Source organism: Somniosus microcephalus, chromosome 1, assembly GCF_052327205.1.
Source record: "Somniosus microcephalus isolate GS21.2 chromosome 1, FLI_Smic_1.0, whole genome shotgun sequence".
In the NCBI taxonomy this organism is placed as follows: domain Eukaryota; kingdom Metazoa; phylum Chordata; class Chondrichthyes; order Squaliformes; family Somniosidae; genus Somniosus; species Somniosus microcephalus.
Genome location: NC_140987.1, coordinates 192,683,517 through 192,703,319, shown reverse-complemented (window position 1 = coordinate 192,703,319; position 19,803 = coordinate 192,683,517).

Genomic DNA, 19,803 nt, shown 5'->3' with positions numbered 1-19,803 from the left:
CTCAGAGGGCAGGTGCAGCGCAGGTGCTGTCAGTTAGCGATTGCGCACAGACACGCTGGCACCGGTCAGCTCTTAAAGGGGAGGGTCGATCTTGATTTGCAGCCACACCCTGTGCATCGGAGCCCTGAATCTCGGCCTGGACAGACCTGTTGCCAAATCCTGCAGCCAAGGGCCATGGAGAGGGCCAGGGAGTGAGTGCAGTATTTCAGCGATGGGGCCATGGAGGTTCTGGTTGGCGCGGTGGAGCGCAGGCGATCTCCCCTGTGCCCAGAGAGTGGCAGGAGGCCTCTGCCCAGCGAGTACCAAAAAGCTTGGAGGGAGGTGGCTCACAGAGTGACCTCCAGCAGCATGGTGCCTAGGGGTATTCGATATTCAGGAAAGATAGACAAAAAGGAAAGGGCGGTTGGGTAGTATTACTGGTTAAAGAAGGGATTAACACAATTGTAACGAAGGCTATTAGCTCTGATGATGTGGAATCTGTATGGGTAGAATTGAGAAATACTAAGGGGCAGAATACTGTTAGATCCGTGATTCTTTAAATCGGATGTTTCCCCAAGAACTACACGGATGCTGTAACTTAACAATCAACAGGTATTTACTGGAGTAGAGTAGTCTCAAGACTGAAGGACAGAAGCCTGCTCCAGCTTTATATACAGGTGTGGTCACTGCCGGTACTACAGTATACAGGAGCTGTAAAACAGTTCTCTCTTAAAGGTACATACACAACAATTCCTCCCCTTTTAGATTAACAGTACCATAACATTCATTTAACAATTAACATTAACTGAAAATAGTCCATTTATAGATTCAGTCTTTGGGGCGGCTTCCTGATCCTTTCGGGATAGCGCCTTTCCTGAGGTTCTTGTTCTTGGTGCAGAGGCGATTCTGGCCTCTTTTCGTCAGTTAGTTCATCGGTTTCCACTGCTACTGGTTCAGAGGTAGATGCTACCGGTATGTCGGGTTCATCCCCAGGTACTCGAGACATGGGGTTGACTCGTTCCTGTGACGCTAAGATCTGATCGACGTGGCGTCTCACAATGTTCTCCCCAACATCCACTATGTACATTAATGGCCCCTGCCTTGTGCATATCGTTCCGGGTTGCCATTTCTCTGTTCGCTAGTCACGGGCCAAGACTGGTTGTCCTACATTAAAGCTCCTTGTCGGCTTCTCATTGATGTGCTGGAATTGTTTATCCTCAACATTTCTTCGCACATTGGGTCTGAGCAAATCCAGACGAGATCTCAACCTTCGGTTAAAGAACATCATGGCCGGGGTCTGGTTGGTAACTGCATGTGTCGCATTTCTGTCGGCTAATAGGAAATTGTCCACCTTACGCTGTAGTGGAACTTCATCATCGCACATGGGCTTTATCGCCTTTTTAAAGGTTTGTATGAACCTTTCAGCCAATCCATTTGTGGCTGGATGATACGGGGCGGATGTGTAATGCCTTACCCCATTCCTTCTCATAAATTTTTGAAACTCTTCGGACACAAACTGTGGTCCATTATCAGAGCACATCTGCTCTGGCAAGCAGTTCCTGGCAAATATGGTCCGTAGGACTGCAATCGTTTTCTCTGTAGTGGTTGAGGACATTTTTATCACCTCAGGCCATTTCGAGTGAGCATCCACTGCTATTAAGAACATTGAGTCCATGAATGGACCAGCAAAATCAATATGCACCCATTGCCATGGAGAGGAGGGCCACTCCCATGGGTGTAGAGGGGCATGTGGTGGTGCATTTTGGACCTTCTGGCATCCTGAGCAGCTCTTGGTTAGGTCCTCGATTTGTTGATCGATCCCCGGCCACCACACATAAGCCCGAGCAAGGCTTTTCATTTTCACTCCTCCCAGATGACCTTCATGAAGCTGATTTAGCAATCTCTCCCTTAACTTGGGTGGAATCACCACTCGGGATCCACACATCACTGTCCCCTGGCATACTGACAGCTGTTCTCTTCTGGGTGAGAATGCTGGCAACAGTGAGTCGCCATGTGTTGGTCATCCCCTCACCGTCAAATCATATACCCGAGACAGTGTCGGATCATTGCGGGTCTCCTTCTCTATATCCGCGTTCGTTACTGACAATCGTTCAATTATTGACGAATAAAATATCTCATTAGGGTCCACTGCTGGTGCTTCCTCCACAGTAGGCAATGGCAGGCGTGATAGCCCATCAGCGTTTCCATGCTGTTTCGTGCCTTTATATTCCATTTCATATTGATTCGCCCCTAGAAACAGGGACCATCTTTGTAACCGTTGTGCAGTCATCACTGGAACGCCCTTCTTAGGATTAAAGATGGAGACAAGTGGTTGGTGGTCAGTCAGCAAGGTGAACTTCTGCCTATGCAGATAGTGGTTGAATTTTTTTTGCTCCCCATACTAGGCTGAGGGCCTCCCTGTCAATCTGGGCGTAGTCGCGCTCGGCTGAGGTTAGTGACCGAGATGAAAAGACTACTGGCCTCTCCAACCCGTCTGGGAATTTGTGCGACAGCACCACTCCAATACCATAGGGTGATGCATCACATGCCAAACGAATTGGTAGTGCTGGGTTGAAATGGGCCAACACCTCTTTTGATGTGATCAATTCTTTACACTTCTGGAAAGCTCGTCTACGTTCATCATTCCACTTCCATGGCACCCCTGTTTGCAGTAGGGTGTTCAGTGGGTGTAATACCGTGGACAAATTTGGTAAGAACTTATGGTAGTAGTTCACCAGCCCGAGGAATGACCTCAGTTGTGACACATTTTCCGGTGCTGGAGCCTTGACTACTGCCTCAATCTTTTCAGGGGACTTATGTAACCCCTCTTCATCGATGACTTGGCCACAATACGAGATCTGCTTCTGGAAAAACACGCACTTGTGGCGATTAGCTCGTAGCCCATATTCCTTTAATCTGGTGAGCACCTTCTCCAAGTTGGCGAGGTGATCACTGTCATTTTCGCCCGTGACCAGGATGTCGTCCAAATAACACTGGGTCCCTGGAATCCCTTGCAGGACTTGATCCATCGCCCTTTGCCAAATAGCCGGAGCCAATGCTACCCCGAACACCAGCCGGTTGTATTGATAGAGACCTTTATGTGTGTTGATCGTGAGGTATTGTTTCGAGGCTTCTTCTACCTCCATTTGCAAGTACGCCTGGGCTAGATCAATTTTGGTGAAGCGTTTACCTCCAGATAGCGAGGCGAAAATATCCTCAATTTGTGGAAGCGGATATTGTACCGTGTGAAGGGCTGGGTTCACTGTCACCTTAAAATCCCCACAGATGCGGACCTTCTTTGGTTCCCCAGGCGTATTACTCAATGACCTCCTCATTACAGGAATGATGGGTGTAGCCCACTCGCTCCAGTCTACTTTGGACAGTACTCCTGAACGTTCCAACCCTTCCAGCTCTGCTTCGACGTCTGGTCTGATCGCATAAGGCACTGGTCTGGCCTTAAGAAACTTTGGGCTTGCATTTTCCTCTATTTTAATCATTGCTGTTATGCCTTTTAGTGGTCCAAATCCCTCCTGGAACACTTCTTTTGCGTCAGTTAGCATTTTTGACAGTCGTCCAGGTGTGACGTCATCATCCTTTTTGGCCTCAACCTTCAGTGCCTGTATGGAATGCCAATCTAATTGTATCTTCTGGATCCATTCACGTCCTAGCAGTGGTGGTCCTCCATCTGGCAATACATATAAGTCCATTTTAGGTATTTCCTGGCCTTTGTATATCACTTTCACCCTTATTTTTCCTTTGGGGTAGACTTTTTGCCCCGTGTACATCTTCAAGACAATCTCTGTAGCTTTCAAGGGTATATGTGAAAATAGCCGCTTGTAGTCCCTTTGGTTTATGACTGTTAGGGCTGATCCTGCGTCCAATTCCATTTTCACTTGGACTCCGTCTATCTTGAGTGTAACCCAGATAGTCTGGTGATCCTCCATTTTGGTTACCTTATGCAGTTTCAGACAACCCAGCTCCTTGCTTCCGGAGTCTGTGTCACTTTTCTGTTCGCCTGAACTACTGTCCATCACCTTGTGTACCTTTTTGTACTTCTCCTGTGGAGATTTCTTGCTGTTGGTTTTCTTCCCAGACCTGCAGACTCTTGCTATGTGTCCTGCTTTTCCACACTGTCTGCACACTTGGTCCTTGAACCAACAATCCTTCTGGTCGTGTGGTGTTCTGCCGCAGCGATAACACTTCCCTGTTCCATAGGACATTTCATTGGTGCCATATTCTTGCGGTCTCCGTTGTTTCTCTGCAGCACCCCTTGCGGCTGCTTTGTTTGATACTGCCATACTGAAAGCCTTCCCAGCGTAAGATCCTTTCTGATAGAAGCCATTTCTGGGTTCCTTCACTTTGAAGCCCACACACAAACTTGTCCCTTAACGTATCTGCTAGTCCCACTCCAAACTGGCAGTGTTTCGATAGCTTGCGCTGTTCCGTTAAGTACTCAGCATTGCTTTTGTCTTTGTGTTGGTTCCTTTTATGGAACTTAAATCATTCTGCTATCAGCAGCAGTGTGGGGTTTAAGTGGTCCTGTAGGATTTCTACTATGCTTTTGAAATTCTTATTCACAGGCTTCTCTGGGGTTATTAGGTTTCGCAGTAACCCATAAGTTTTTGCACCCATGGAATTTAACAAAATCAGTGCTTTCCTAGCATCTGGCACTTCATTCGCCCTGCAGTACACCTCAATACATTCCACATATGTTGCCCAATCTTCGACTTCATTGTCGAACGTAGAGATACTGCCACTCTTCGGCATCCCTGGGTGTGATTTAACTGTCAAAAATGGCGTCTCCCGCGCTTTCCCTTCTTCTCCGCTGGCACAAAATAGCGTCTCCCGCGCTTTCCTTTCTTCCCGCGCTCGCCCTTCTTCTCTGCTGCGGCTTCTAAAAATGGCATCTCCCGCGCTCTTCCTTCTTCTCTGCGGCTCAATGGCGTATCCTGCGCTCTCCCTTCTTCTCCCCGCAGACACTGTTCGGCCTTGAGCCCTGGCTGTGCTCTGCGCATTTTTTTTTTTCTGTGCGCCTTTCCCGTTTCCGCCGTTCGGTCCTGAACCCGGCTGCTGCTTTACCCTCTCTCGCTCCATTTTGTTTTTCCTCGACGCCGCTCGGTTTTCAACCCCCGGCTGCACCCTGTGCGCTTCACCCTCTATCTTACCCCGTCGACGCTGCTCGGCATTTTCTCTGCCGTCGGTCGGCTCCAGCCGCCGCTGTCCGGGAAGGGTCTGCGCTGTACCTGTCGTCAGTCTGTTGCTGATCGTCGTGGCTGGGGAACCAAGCCCGGCTCTCCACAGCCTCCCCTGCGATGTTCACTCTGCCGGACGACTGGGCGGTTGCTCGTGGTCGACGCCCGTGTTTCTGGCCTCGACTTTCTTCCACCGCACTCCCGGAGCGAATCCTCGAAGGGAAATGCAGAGTTGCAGGTAGATTCGAATCGACACTCATCACCACTGTTAGATCCGTGATTCTTTAAGTAGGATGTTTCCCCAAGAACTACACGGATGCTGTAAATTAACAATCAACAGGTATTTACTGGAGTAGATTAGTCTCGAGACTGAAGTACAGAAGCCTGCTCCGGCTTTATATACAGGTGTGGTCACTGCCGGTACTACAGTATACAGGAGCTGTAAAACAGTTCTCTCTTAAAGGTACATACACAACAAGTACATTAGTGGGAGTGGTATATAGACCTCCAAACAGTAAGGCAGAGGTTGGGGATGGCATTAAAAGGGAAATTAAGAAGCGTGCAATAAGGGCACAGCAGTCATCATGGGTGGCTTTAGTCCACATATAGATTGGGCTAACCAAATTTGTAACAATACCGTGGAGGAGGAATTCCTGGAGTGTTCCCTGGACCAATATGTCGAGGAATCAACCAGAGATTAGGCCATCTTAGACTGGGTATTATGTAACGAGAAAGGATTAATTAGCAATCTTGTTGTATGAGGCCCCTTGGGTCAGAGCGATCATAATATGATCGAATTCTTCATTAAGATGAGAATGAAATAGTTGACTCAGAGACTAGGGCCTAGAAATTCAGTTTTGCCAGTTTTGGGGCGCTAACGTCAGCGCCCGCCCGACTTTAGCGCCCGCCCCAAAGTTGCGCCCCCTTCGCCGAAATTTAGTCGCTTCGCCCTAAGAGGTTGCTGGAGCGCTAAAAGAGGCGTTACACGACTATCTTTAGGCGCTAAGCCGGCGGTGCAGAGGGATAGCGCCGAGGCGGGGCGCAGCGCGGGTGCGGTCATTTTTTGATTGACAGCAGGCCCCGTGGCGCCGGCCAGCTCTTAAAGGGGGAAGGGACGATTTGGTCTGCTGCCACGCCCTGCACACTGCAGCTTTCAAACTAGGCCTCAACACTGCTGCTGAGCCCAAGGAGCCATGGCAACGCATGAGAAGGCCCGTGAGCGTGCCCTGCGCTTCTCAGAGCGTGATCTGGATATCATGCTGACAGCATTGGAGAAGAGGCGCAGGATCTTTTTCCCAGACACTGGCAGGAATCCCACCCACCGCGTCTACACCAAAGCCTGGAGGGAGATCGCCACCAGGGTGTCGTCCTACGGCGATGCCCCCAGGGACAAGGTGCAATGTCGGAAGAAATACAATGACCTGACCAGGATTGTCAGGGTGAGTACCCTTTCCACTCTCCTCCTCATTCTTGCATGTACACCTGACATGATGGGCAAAGGGACCTGAAAGGCCTAATGGGCAGCCCTCAGCCAGCAGCTTTGGGACAGTCATGAGCATCAATTGCACATTCTGCACTTTACACACTGGCCAAGCTATTCCACCATGGGAGGCAGTGCACACTAGATCAGGGCTACACTCTGGCCACGCTATTCCACCATGGGAGGCAGTGCACACTAGATCAGGGCTACACTCTGGCCAAGCTATTCCACCATGGGAGGCAGTGCACACTACGTCATGGCTACACACCGTACTTAGAGCCCGTCCTTTCTCTTGCAGGCTAAACTTGCGAATAATCGCAAGCGCCGCGACATCACCGGGGGAGGCCGCCCCAAGTTCCAGAAGCTCACTCCCCTGGAGGAGCGCGTGAGTGGCCTCATGGGAGGCCGGGTGATTGTGCCCAGAGCGTGCGGAGAAGCCGACCGTCCGCTGCCCGGCAATGGTAAGGACCTCGCCTTTTGGCCCTCTCTCATCGCACTTGCGCATCCGAGCTACCTCCTTTGCCACTGTGCCACCAATGCGCTGAATGCCACCAGTCATGACTCCCTCGCTGACGCCCTCTCCTCACTCTGAAGCTACTCTTGTGCCTTCCTGCTTTCAGCTGGTGACGAAGAGCTCCCTGAAGCTGCCAGTGACAGCCCCTCCAAACAGGAGGAGGAGGAGGAGGAGGAGGAGGAGGAAGAGCAACCCGGACCATCAGGGGAGGACTCAGGTCCCGCAGCAGAGGGCGAACTGTTGGACACGTCTTCCCTGGACGAGAGCCTGGAGCAACTTTCGGAGGGGAGTGCAGCTGCTGGGACCAGTGGCGTCCAGCCACCCAGGAGGGCTGCGGGTGGGCCGCGGCCTTCCCCCCAGAGGGGGGAAGGATCGGAGGGGAGTGCAGTTGCTGCGGACATTCGGCGCCAGCAACGTGGCAAGGGTCGCCTAGCTCGGACCCCTGCTCCCCAGCGGGAGAGTCCCGCCTCCAGTCCGGCCACCTTCACCTCGGAGGAGGCGCACCAGCTGGACAAAATGGCCGAGGATTCAGACCGCCGCCACACAGAGCTCATGCAGGTGGTGGGACGGATGCCTGAGGCCATCGAGTCGCTGGCGACCAGTGTGCGGGAGTTTGGGGCATCAAATGCCGAGAGTGGCCGGATGATGATGGAGGTAGTGGAACGGATGCCTCCGGTGATGGAGTCGCTAGCTGATGCCGTCAAGTCAGTGGCGGATGTGATGCGGGCGCAGACCAGGGCAACAGGGGCACTCACTGCTGCCACATGCGCTGCCTCAGCCAGGCATCGCCAGGACAACCGCCGCGCTGCAGCAGCACAGCGATCCGCCCTTCGGCTGATTGGTGCAGATCCTGCAGTGTGGGCCCGGGCGAGTGCCAGCGTGCGACATCACCAGCCAGCGCCTCCAATACGCCAGCTTGCCCACATTGTGCCATCCGTCGCCGCCACTCCCCCAGTGGAGCGTCAATGGCAAGCGGCTGGAGCTGATGGTGGGCAGGCACATGTGCGCCAATCAACAGCCGGCCCCTCGAGGCCCAAAGCCCATGTAGGCCGCTCCCCAAGGCCATCTGGCGGAAGGACATCTGACCCTCAGGCGCCTTCCCCCAGCCTCGCAGCAGCCACTGGGCAGAGCTTGCGGAGGAGCAGCAGGCCGGGCAGGGGCGCCAAAAGGCTGGACAAGGTCTCGCCCTCACGGGCCACTAAGTAGAGGGTGTGGCCAGCTTTCATTTTATATGGCGGTGGACATTGTTTTGATTTCTTTGTGGGTTCAATAAAGACTCATTTCTGAAAGAGAATGTTGTTTAATCTAAAGTCTTGTTCAAGACTTTCTACAGCTTTTTACAGAACACACTATGCTGTGAAGCACCTAGAATGAAACTGAAAGTAAAACTCCTCTGGACTGCTTGTCTCTCACATGACCTCTGCTGGTCAGGCACAAGTAATCAAAAACACAGACAAATATGCTGTAAGGCATAAGTAATCAAACACAGACAAATATCATCACTATTTGCTGATATCATTACATCTCCCTTTCTTAAAACAAAAGTATTTTACTTTTAACTAACAACATTTAATAAACTTACATTATCATTATCATGATCAAGGTTTTTTACCCTTGCTTTGTGTGTTCACATGAAATATGTCAATACACTAGAATGTGAAGAAAGAATAAGATAACATTACTTCCTTCTTTAACAATAGTCCTTAAATTTGCTCAATGAGTCTCTCAGGAGGCTTCACATGTCTTGAGGATTTTCTGATTGATTGTCCTTGAATCTGAGTTGTTGCCGCAGATGATTGGTTCTCAGCTGGGGGGTCAGGTTGTTCACCAGTATTAGTCTCTTGACCTGCTGTGGCTGGTCCCATGAGAAGATCTCGACGATTTCTTCTCAGACCAGCACCCTCATCTGTCTGAATGGTGTATGATCTTGGTTGAACTTCACTCAGGACAGTTCCCTTCTGAGTCCATGTGTTTGTTTTGTCTTTCAACCTTACTTGGTCACCAGTGTGGAGTTCAGGTAGGTTTTGTGTTCCTCTGTCATAGTAGTACTTTTGCTTTTCTTTCTGTTGCTCTTTGAACTTCCTCACTTTCTCCCCCTCTTTTGTTTTCAGGAGGTTCTCCGGGATGGGTAGGTTTGACCTTAGCCGATGTCCCATCAGGAGTTGGGCTGGTGACATACCACATTCGAGCGGCGTTGTGCGGTATACAAGCATGCTTTGGTAGAAGTCAGTTCCACTGTCTTTTGCCTTGTACATCAGTCTTTTCACTGTCTGGACCGATTTTTCCACTAATCCATTGGACTGTGGATAGTGAGGACTTGACGTTGTGTGGACAAAGTCCCACTCTTTGGCAAAGTGTCGGAAATTTGCATTGTTAAACTGGGGTCCGTTGTCTGTGAAGACCTCGCTTGCCACGCCATGTCTGGAGAATAAGGCTTTCATACTTCTTATCACAGCATCTGCAGTGGTGGTGTACAGTCTACAAACCTCTGGATACAGGGAGTAATAGTCTGTGACGACAAGATAGTCCTTCCCTTGACATACGAATAGGTCAGCGCCTACCTTCTGGTAAGGTCTGTCTGGTGCTGGGTGTGGCTTTAGTGGTTCTACCGGATTGCTTGCTCGATATTTCAGGCATATTGTGCAGTTTGACACCTCATTTGTCACATCTTGGTTGATTCGTGGCCAGTACATCACCTCTCGTGCTCTTTTCTTACACTTTTCGATTCCCAGATGTCCTCCATGGATCTTTTTTAGCATCTCTCTTCTCAGACTCTTTGGGATAACTATTTTACTTCCTTTGTAGATGATGTCTTCGACCACTGATAGTTCCGCCCTGCAGTTCCAGTACTCTGCTATATCAGGTGAGCAGTCTTGCTTCATGTTGGGCCATCCATCCAAGATGCTTTTTCTCAGTCGTCTCATTGTTTCATCTTTGTTTGTCTCAGTCTTTATGAGCTCCATTTTTGCATCTGCTATGGGCAGTGCACTTGTGATCATGTCCACGTAGGCGTTCACTTTTTCATCCATTGTGGTGTTTGCGGGCTCACTTGGGTCAACAGCTCTGGACAACGTGTCTGCTGTATACATCAGCTTACCCGGTGTGTACGCAACATTCAGTGTATAGCGTTGCAGCCTGATCGTCATTCTTTGTATTCTAAGCGGACAGCTATTCAGTGGCTTTTGGAACAATGCAATCAAGGGCTTATGGTCAGTCTCTACACTGATTGCTTGTCCTGCCACAAACTGGTGAAATCTTTCACAGGCGTATGTGATGCTGAGCAGCTCCTTTTCTATTTGAGCATATCGCATCTCCGCGTCTGTCATTGAGCGCGATGCATATGCAATAGGTTGCCAGTAGTCATATTGTTGCAGAAGAACGGCACCGAGCCCACTCTGTGATGCATCTGACGATATCTTGATGGGTCTCGCTGGGTCATAAAACCTCAGAACTGGTTCCTCTGTGAGCAGTTTCTTTAGATCGCTCCATGACTTCTCATGCTCATGATTCCATTCCCATTCTATGTTCTTTTCAGTTAGTCTTCTCAGTGGCGCTATTTTTTCTGAGAGGTTGGATATGAATTTACCCATGTAGTTGATCATTCCATTAAACCTCTGCACGTCCTTTTTGCATTGTGGCCTTGGCATATTCTCAATGGCGGACACCTTTCTGGGATCTGGTCTGATGCCCTCACTGCTAAGGATATCTCCCACGAATGTCAGTTCTGTCACCCCGAGCTGGCATTTCTCTCTATTCAGCTTCAGGTTTGTTTTCCTTGTTGCTTCCAGCACTTTTTTCAGTCTCTCGTCATGCTCAGTTCTCGTGGTTCCCCATACTATGATGTCATCCATTGATGTATCAACTCCCTCCAGGTGCTCATAGATCATATGGATAGTCTTGTGATACACTTCAGGAGCTGAGGCAATGCCAAATGGTAACCTTAGGAATCTGTATCTGCCAAATGGAGTATTGAACGTGCACAGTCTTGAACTTGCTTCGTCCAGCTTCATCTGCCAAAATCCGGAGGATGCATCTAACTTGCTGAAATATTTTGCATTTGCAAACTGTGCCATGATTTCCTCACGTGTAGGAAGCTTGAAGTGCTCTCTCTTTATTGCTCTGTTTAGATCTCTTGGATCCAGGCAAATTCTGAGCTTTCCATTCTTTTTGTCCACTACGACGAGGGAACTCATCCACTCAGTTGGCTCATCTATCTTCTGAATCACGTTCAGGCTTTCCATCCTGTCCAACTCTGCCTTCAGTTGCTTTTGAAGAGCAAACGGAACTTTTCTGCATGGATGTATGACCGGTGTCATACTTTTATCTACTCTGATCGTGTGTTCTCCTGGAATGCAGCCTAGACCCTTAAATAGGTCTTTGTACTCTTTCATGAGTTCATCATAGACTGTCTCTCCTTCGCTTTCCACAACGAGGACTCTCTTTACCAGGTTCAGTCTCTCACAGGCTTTTAACCCTAGTATGGCTTGCACACCCTTTGGCACCACGATTAATGCTAACGTGTGCTCTCTGTCCTTGTGAGTTACTTTGACAATGCATTTTCCTTTCACTGGTATATCAGTACCTGAGTATCTGGTCACTTTCACTTGTATTCCATGTAACTTTGGTCTGGGTCTAATTCTCTTAAAATCGGTCTCTGATATCACATTAACTTGTGCTCCAGTATCCAATTTAAATGGAATGTGTATGTCGTTCACTTTTAGTGTCAACATCCAGTCTCTTTCTTCTTTTTTGTTTTCAGACACCACATCTACATAGAATTCCTCTATCTCGCTTTCATCTACTGTATGGACCTTGCTTTGTTGCGCTTGGTTCTTACAGCAACGGGCATAATGGTTGTTTTTGTTGCATCTATTGCATGTTTTACCATATGCTGGACACTTTCTTGGTGGATGCTGTGTACCGCATCGACTACATGACTTCCGATTGTCTCTTTCATTTTTGTTTGCTGGCCACGTCTCTTTTTTCACATTGGCGCTCTCTTTGTTAAACGGTTTGTATCCGTTCTTTCTCACTGCATCCACGTTGCAGCTACTGTCACTGAACAGCTCCTTTGCCTGCAACTTCACAGTCTCTGTAGCCCTACACAATGCTATGGCTTTTCCCAGGTCTAGATCTTGCTCTCTTAGCAGCCTTTCCCTTAGACCATTATCTGGAATACCACACACCAGTCTGTCTTTTATCAGCGAGTCTGTGAGTCCCCCAAATTCACACGATTTGCTCCGGTTTCTCAGTTCAGTCACATAGTGATCAATAGTCTCGCCGATTTTCTGTACACATGTGAAAAATTTGTGCCTCTCAAAGGTCACGTTGCGTTTAGGTATGCAGTAGGCCTCAAACTGTTCCATTATTTTATCTAGCTTCATTTTGTCTCCATCAACAGCAAATATGAAATTATTATATACCTCCAGCGCTGCATCACCCACGACATGTAAGAACACGGACGATTTTTGTTTATCACTTTTCTCGTCAGCTCCGATTGCCGCTAAATACAACTCTAAACGTTGTTTGAACCTTCTCCAATTTTCAGCCACATTACCTGTCAATTGAAGCGTCGCCGGTGGGAGTAAGCCTTCCATTTTTTCACTTCGTCAGCTATTCTCTAATGGTAAGCAACGATGTTCTCTTCTGGCTTGCTAATATGTGGAGAGCTGATTTCGCTTACTTGCCACAACTGCTTTCACTGTCCCATCAAGTTGCTAACTTCAGATTTTTTCTCTTTCAGCCACTTCTGACATCATGTTTTGATTTCTTTGTGGGTTCAATAAAGACTCATTTCTGAAAGAGAATGTTGTTTAATCTAAAGTCTTGTTCAAGACTTTCTACAGCTTTTTACAGAACACACTATGCTGTGAAGCATCTAGAATGAAACTGAAAGTAAAACTCCTCTGGACTGCTTGTCTCTCACATGACCTCTGCTGGTCAGGCACAAGTAATCAAAAACACAGACAAATATGCTGTAAGGCATAAGTAATCAAACACAGACAAATATCATCACTATTTGCTGATATCATTACAGACATCTTTATTTTGGCCATGGTTGTTTTGTTTATGGGTATGTTTTTTGCGTTAAGGCCTGGTTTGTTCAAATGTGGAGTTACTCCTCCCCAGGTTGTGGGAGTGAGTCGTTTGTTGCACTTTTTGTGGGGGCCGTTGATTGTTTTTGGGATTCATGTGAGAAGGGGTTTCATTTTTGTCAAATATAAATTTATCTTTATTCAGACAGTGTCCATGGTTGTTCTTGTTAGTCTTTGTTGCCTTCGCCGGCTGAGGGCTTGCGGAGCAGCTGCATTCATCTTCCTTCATGGTCACAAGGCATTCCCTGACAGGGGGCTTAGAAGTTACGTTCCATAAGCTGGCGACGGACGGCCCTTGGACCTTGTCGCTCCCTGCTGGGAACGTACTCCTCCTCCTCCTCCTGCTCCTCCTCCTGAGGTGGTGGTCCAACGTCAGGTGGCAGTGCCTGAATCCTGCGGAGAGCCAGGTTGTGTAGCATGCAGCAAACTACGACAAATTGGGAGACCCGGTGCGGTGAATACTGCAGAGATCCGCCGGAACGATCAAGGCAGTGGAACCGCTGCTTGAGGACCCCAATAGTTTGCTCGATGATGCTTCTGCTCCTTTGATGGCTTTCGTTGTATGCCTCTTCAGCAGCGGTCCTGGGCGTGCGGAGCGGGGTCATGAGCCAGGTACACAAAGGATAGCCTTTGTCCCCGAGTAGCCATCCTCTTGGGGGAGGCTGTGCCTCGAACATGTCATGCACAGTACTCTGCCGCAGGATAAAGGCATCGTGGCAGCTGCCTGGGAAGCGGGCATTGACAGCCAGGATGCGCTGCTTCTGGTCACACACCAGCTGCACATTGAGAGAATGGTAGCCCTTCCGGTTGCGATACTGCTCGCCATGCTCCAGAGGTGCCCGCAAAGCCACATGCGTACAGTCAATGGCGCCCTGCACCAAGGGGAAGGCCGCGAGTCTTGCAAATCCCACTGCACGCTGATGCTGGCTCTCCAGGACCATGGGGAAGGAGATGAATTGGCGTCTCCTTCTGAAAAGGGCATCGGTCACCTGGCGGATGCAGCGATGCACGCCGAACTGGGATACGTTAGCTATGTCCCCAGCAGCGGATTGGAAGGAGCCGGTGGCATAGAAGTTCAATGCCACCATCACCTTCACTTCCACCGACAGAGATGTCCTGCACCTAAGCTTTGGACGCAGATCTCTGCGAAGCAGGTGGCAGATCTCTGCAACCACCTCCTTTCGGAATCTCAGCCTTCTTACACATCGCGCGCCACTCATGGTGAGGTAGGAGCGCTGCTGGCGGTATACCCTGACTGGGTAAGGCCTATGTTGCCGACGCCTGTTGCCCCCTCTGCCTCTAGCCAGGGCTGCCCGTCTGACCCCGCGTCTGCGAGCCCTACGCACATGGCGCTGAAACTCCGCGTTGGCACCCCATGCAGCCCCCATCAAATGCTGGCAAACAGTCAAATTTCCAACAGGGCACTTGCCTGAGTCCAAAAATACCTGAGCTATTGCTGCACGAAACCATTTAGCTCTCCTCCTTGTTGTGTGTCCAGAAATCCGTTGCACAAGAGTGTTTGCTGCAAAATGGCTGCCCTTTATACTGCAGGATACGTGCCCTTTAATTTGCGCTCCCCGGGGCCCGCGTCGGCTGTGTTGCATTCCATTTTACAAATGCTCTGGCCGCCAGCCGCACAATGGGGCGGTCCGACTGAAGTTTGGAATCGGGGCGCGCAAAGGGCGTTGCACGAGGATGTGACGTCATTTTCTGTGTGCGCAGCCGGGCAGGCGCTAAACTTTGCGCCGGCGCTAAGGGTCAACTTAATTTGGGGGGAGGCGCAAACTGCGCTGCGCCCGGGCGCTACACGCATAGCGCCCGAAATTCACTTCTCTTAAGGCGCTAACTGCTGGCGCAACCAACTGAATTTCTAGGCCTAGGGTCCTAAATTTAAATAAAGGAAACTACAATGGTCTGAGGAGCGAGTTGAGTAGGATTGATTGGGGAATGACACTAAAAGAGTTGACGGTGGAGAGGCAATGGCAAACATTCAAAGACCGAATGGATGAACTACAGAATTTGTTCATCCCAGTTTGGCATAAAAATAAAACAAAAAAGGTGACTCAACCGTGGCTAACAAGGGAAATTAGGGATAGCATAAGATCCAAGGAGAGGACATATAAATTGGCCAGAAAAAGCAATAATCCTGAGGATTGGGAGCAGTTTAGGATTCAACAAAGGAGGACAAAGGGATTAGTTAAGAAGGGGAAAATAGAATATGAGAGTAAGCTTTCAGGGAACATAAAAACTGACTGTAAAAGCTATTATAGATATGTGAAGAGAATATGATTGGTGAAGTCAAGCGTAGGTCCCTTGTAGTCAGAATCAGGGGAATTTATAATGGGGAACAAAGAAATGGCAGGCCAACTAAATACATATTTTGGTTCTGTCTTCACAAAGGAGGACACAAATAACCTCCCCGAGATGCCGGGGAACAGAGGGCCTGACGAAAGGCTGGAGCTGAAAGAAATCAGTATTTGTAGGGAAATGGTGTTAGGAAAATTGATGGGACTGAAGGCCGATAAATCCCCAGGGCCTGATAATCTACATCCTAGGGTAATTAAGGAAGTGGCCCTCGAAATAGTAGATGCATTGCTGGTCATCTTCCAGAACTCGATAGATTCTGGAAGAGTACCCATGGATTGGAGGGTAGCTAATGTTACCCTACTATTCAAAAAAGGTGGTAGAGAAAAAGCGGGGAATTATAGACCGGTAAGCCTGACATCGGTAGTGGGAAAAATGCTAGAGTCCATTATAAAAGATGTAATAGCAGAGCACTTGGAAAGCAGTGATGGGATCGGACAAAGTCAACATGGATTTATAAAAGGTAAATCGTGCTTGACTAACCTACTGGAATTTTTTGATGATGTAACTGGTAAAATAGATGAGGGAGAACCAGTGGCTGTGATATATTTGGACTTTCAGAAGGCTTTCGATAAGGTCCCGCATAAGAGATTAGCGTGCAAAATTAAGGCACATGGGATTGGGGGCAAGGTATTGACTTGGATAGAGAACTGGTTGGCGGATAGAAAGCAAAGAGTTGGAATAAACGGGTCATTTTCTGAGTGGCAGGCAGTGACTAGTGGGGTACCGCAGGGACCGGCCCTTGGACCCCAGCTATTCACAATATATATTAATGATCTGGACGAGGGAATTGTATGTAATATCTCCAAATTTGCAGATGACACAAAGCTGAGTGGGAGGGTATGCTGTGAGGAGGATGTTGTGAAACTCCAGTACAATTTGGACAGGTTGGGTGATTGGGCAGAAACATGGCAAATGCACTATAATGTGGATAAATGTGAGGTTATCCATTTTGGTAGCAAAAACAGGAAGGCAGACTATTATTTGAATGGCAATAGATTGGGAGAAGGGGAAGTGCAAAGAGACCTGGGTGTTCTTGTGCACCAGTCGCTGAAGGTAAACATGCAGGTGCAGCAGGCGGTTAAGAAGGCAAATGGTATGTTGGCCTTCGTAGCAAGATGGTTCAAGTACAGGAACAAGGATGTCTTGCTGCAGTTGTACAGGGCCTTGGTGAGACCGCACCTTGAGTATTGTGTGCAGTTTTGGTCGCCTTATCTGAGGAAGGACGTTCCTGCCATGGAGGGAGTGCAGCGAAGATTCACCAGGCTGATACCTGGGATGGCAGGAATGACGTATGAGGAGAGATTGTGTCGATAGGGCTTATACTCACTGGAGTTTAGAAGATTGAGAGGGGATCTCATCGAAACCTAAAAAATTCTGTCAGGCCTGGACAGACTAGATGCAGGAAGGATGTTTCCGATGGCTGGGGAGTCCAGAACCAGGTGTCACAGTCTAAGGCACAGAATAAGGGGTAAGATATTTAGGACTGAAATGAGGAGGAATTTCTTCACCCAGAGACTGGTGAACCTGTGGAATTCTCTGCCACAGAGGGCGGTGGAGGCCAGTTCATTAAATATATTCAAGTAGGAGTTGGATATATTTCTTAAGTCTAAAGATCAAGGGATATGGGGAGAAGGCAGGGACATGGTACTGAATTTGGATGATCAGCCATGATCTCATTGAATGGTGGAGCAGGCTCAAGGGCTGAATGGCCTACTCCTGCTCCTATCTTCTATGTTTCTATGTTTCTATGACCCCTGTGCAGTGCAGGAAGAAGCTCAACGACCTCACTCGGGTCAGCAGGGAGAGTGCCTTTTTCAGAAACCGCTTCGTCCCTCCATCTCGACCTCGCTTTATGGCTAAAGGGTCTTCAAAGCCCCAATGCCCAGCACTCCTCCAACACCTATGGCCCTTTCAGAGAAACTCACACGCACATTCAGCACTTTGCATACAGTAGGATTCTGTGATTCTAGAATTCAATGATTCTAGGATTCCGGGATTCTCGTATTCTGTGGTTCAGTGATTCTATGACTCTAGGGGGGAGAAATTCGGTATCGCCCCATTTGGGGCGCAATTATCGGCCGGGTGCAAAGTTTAGTGCCCGGCGCAAATTATCGCCACCTACTGCAAAATTGGTCTGTTTCGCCCCTGGAGCTGATTGCAGCGCTAAATCAGGCGCTGCACGACTCTCTTAAGGCGCTAAGCCGGAGGAGCGAGGTGCTAACTTCGACCATGGGAGGCATTTCAGCCAAGATCATGGCTGCACACAGTAAGGGCTATTTGACCATGGGAGGCATTTCAGCCAAGATCATGGCTGCACACAGTAAGGACTATTCGACCATGGGAGGCATTTCAGCCAAGATCTTGGCTGCATCTTTACTCAGACCCCATCCTTTTTCTTGCAGGGCAAGCTGGCACATAATAGGAGACAGCAGCAACGGACCGGGGGAGGCCGGCCTCACCTTTAAGCCCTGACCGATCTGGAGCAGTGAATCCACCGGATTGTGGCAAGCCAGATGCTTGGCCCTATCACCACTGGAGACGCCGACCCCGTTCTGGCCAACAATGGTAAGGTCATCACCTTTTTGAGCTCCCTCCTTCCATTTGTTCCTCACAACAGCATCCTTTGACACTCTCGATCCAAATCAGTACATCGCTGCCCTCATGCCTCCCTTGCTGCCACCCTGTCCTCACGCAAAAGCCTCTCTTGCTTTCAGATGCTGATTCACCAGGTGAGGAGGCGGGTCCTCAAGCTGCCACTGGGAGTGAATCTAAAGGCAAGGAGGAAGAGGAAGCCGAACCATCAGCGCAACCCTTTGCCGAGGCAGCCCATGGCCACACTGGGGACACACGTTTCCTGGAGGGGAGCAGGGGGGAATGGTCTGATGAGGGTGAAGCTCCAGGACCCAGCAGGCTGCAGCAATGCGATGGGGGTAGGGAAGCTCGGGGGCATTCTCCCCGGAGGAAGAGTATGGCCTCGAGTCCTGCTACAGTGAGCGCAGAAGAGGTGCGGCTCCTCGCTGAAATGAGCGTCCAGGCGGAGCAAAGGCACACTGAGCTCATGGCTGCAGTGGCAAGGATGCCCGAATCCATTGAGTCACTGGCAAGGAGTGTCCAGGACTTCGGTGCAGCACAGGCGTCTGCCACGCAAATGCTAAGTACTGCAATGCAGCCAGTGGCTGGTCTCATTCACGCAGATTGAGGCCACGCGAGCACTAACTGATGTCACCCTCGCTGGATCAGGCAGGTTTCCCCGGGGCCCTCCCCGCATCGCAATCTGTGCCTCTTGCAAAATTGAGCGGACATTTAGCGGCGGCGCTAAACCATACCGCCCGCTCTCCTGTGCAGGAGCAATCTGTGCTCCCGCAGATTGCTCCACACGCTTAAGTGCTGCCCCGTGGGAGTGCCATTGTGTCAGTTGAGTGGGGTGTTGCTGTCCTCTCTCAGGATGACAGCATTCCTTCTGCCAGCACTGTCACTTCTCCACTGCAGTTGTCACCACCTGTAGGACAGACTGCTGCCGCCCATGCAGAGTTGTAGCAGTCAGCAGCCGGGCCCTCCAGGCCCAGAGCTGGTCCAGGCCGCCCCTCAAGGGCATCTGCAATCTCAGTTTCTGATACTCAGCAGCCTTCCCCCAGCCTTGCTGCAGCCACTGGGGTCCCAGTGCGGTGGAGCTGCAGGATGGGAAGGGGGCAATTTCACAAGGGAAGCAGATCACCCTCGAAGGGCTAAAAATAGAAGGTGTGGCAAAATGTTGTTCATTGTTATATTGAAGGCCGAGGATCATGGTCATATTTTTGTTACTGTTTTGGACATTGTCTCCAGGTTGTGCGAGCCAGTTATGTGATTGACTGTTTCTTTGTGTGTTTTTTTCTATTACTTTGTCATGCGGGAAGATACACAGTTTTGTAAATAAAGAAGTGTCTTTATTCAAAATGTGCATGTTTGCTCTTTGCACTCATTGTTGCCTTGACCAGCTTAGGGGTTGCGGCATGGTTCCATTCAGGTTCTTTGAAAGGCAGAAGCCATTCCCTCAGAGTGGGCCTAGAAGCGACTTGCTATAAGCCTTTGACGGACGGCCCTTGCACTTTGTGCCTCCGTCCCATCTTAGTGCTGCTGCTCCTCCTCCTCCTCCTCCTCTGCTGGTGCTCCAAGACCCGGTGGCATTGGCTGGGTCCT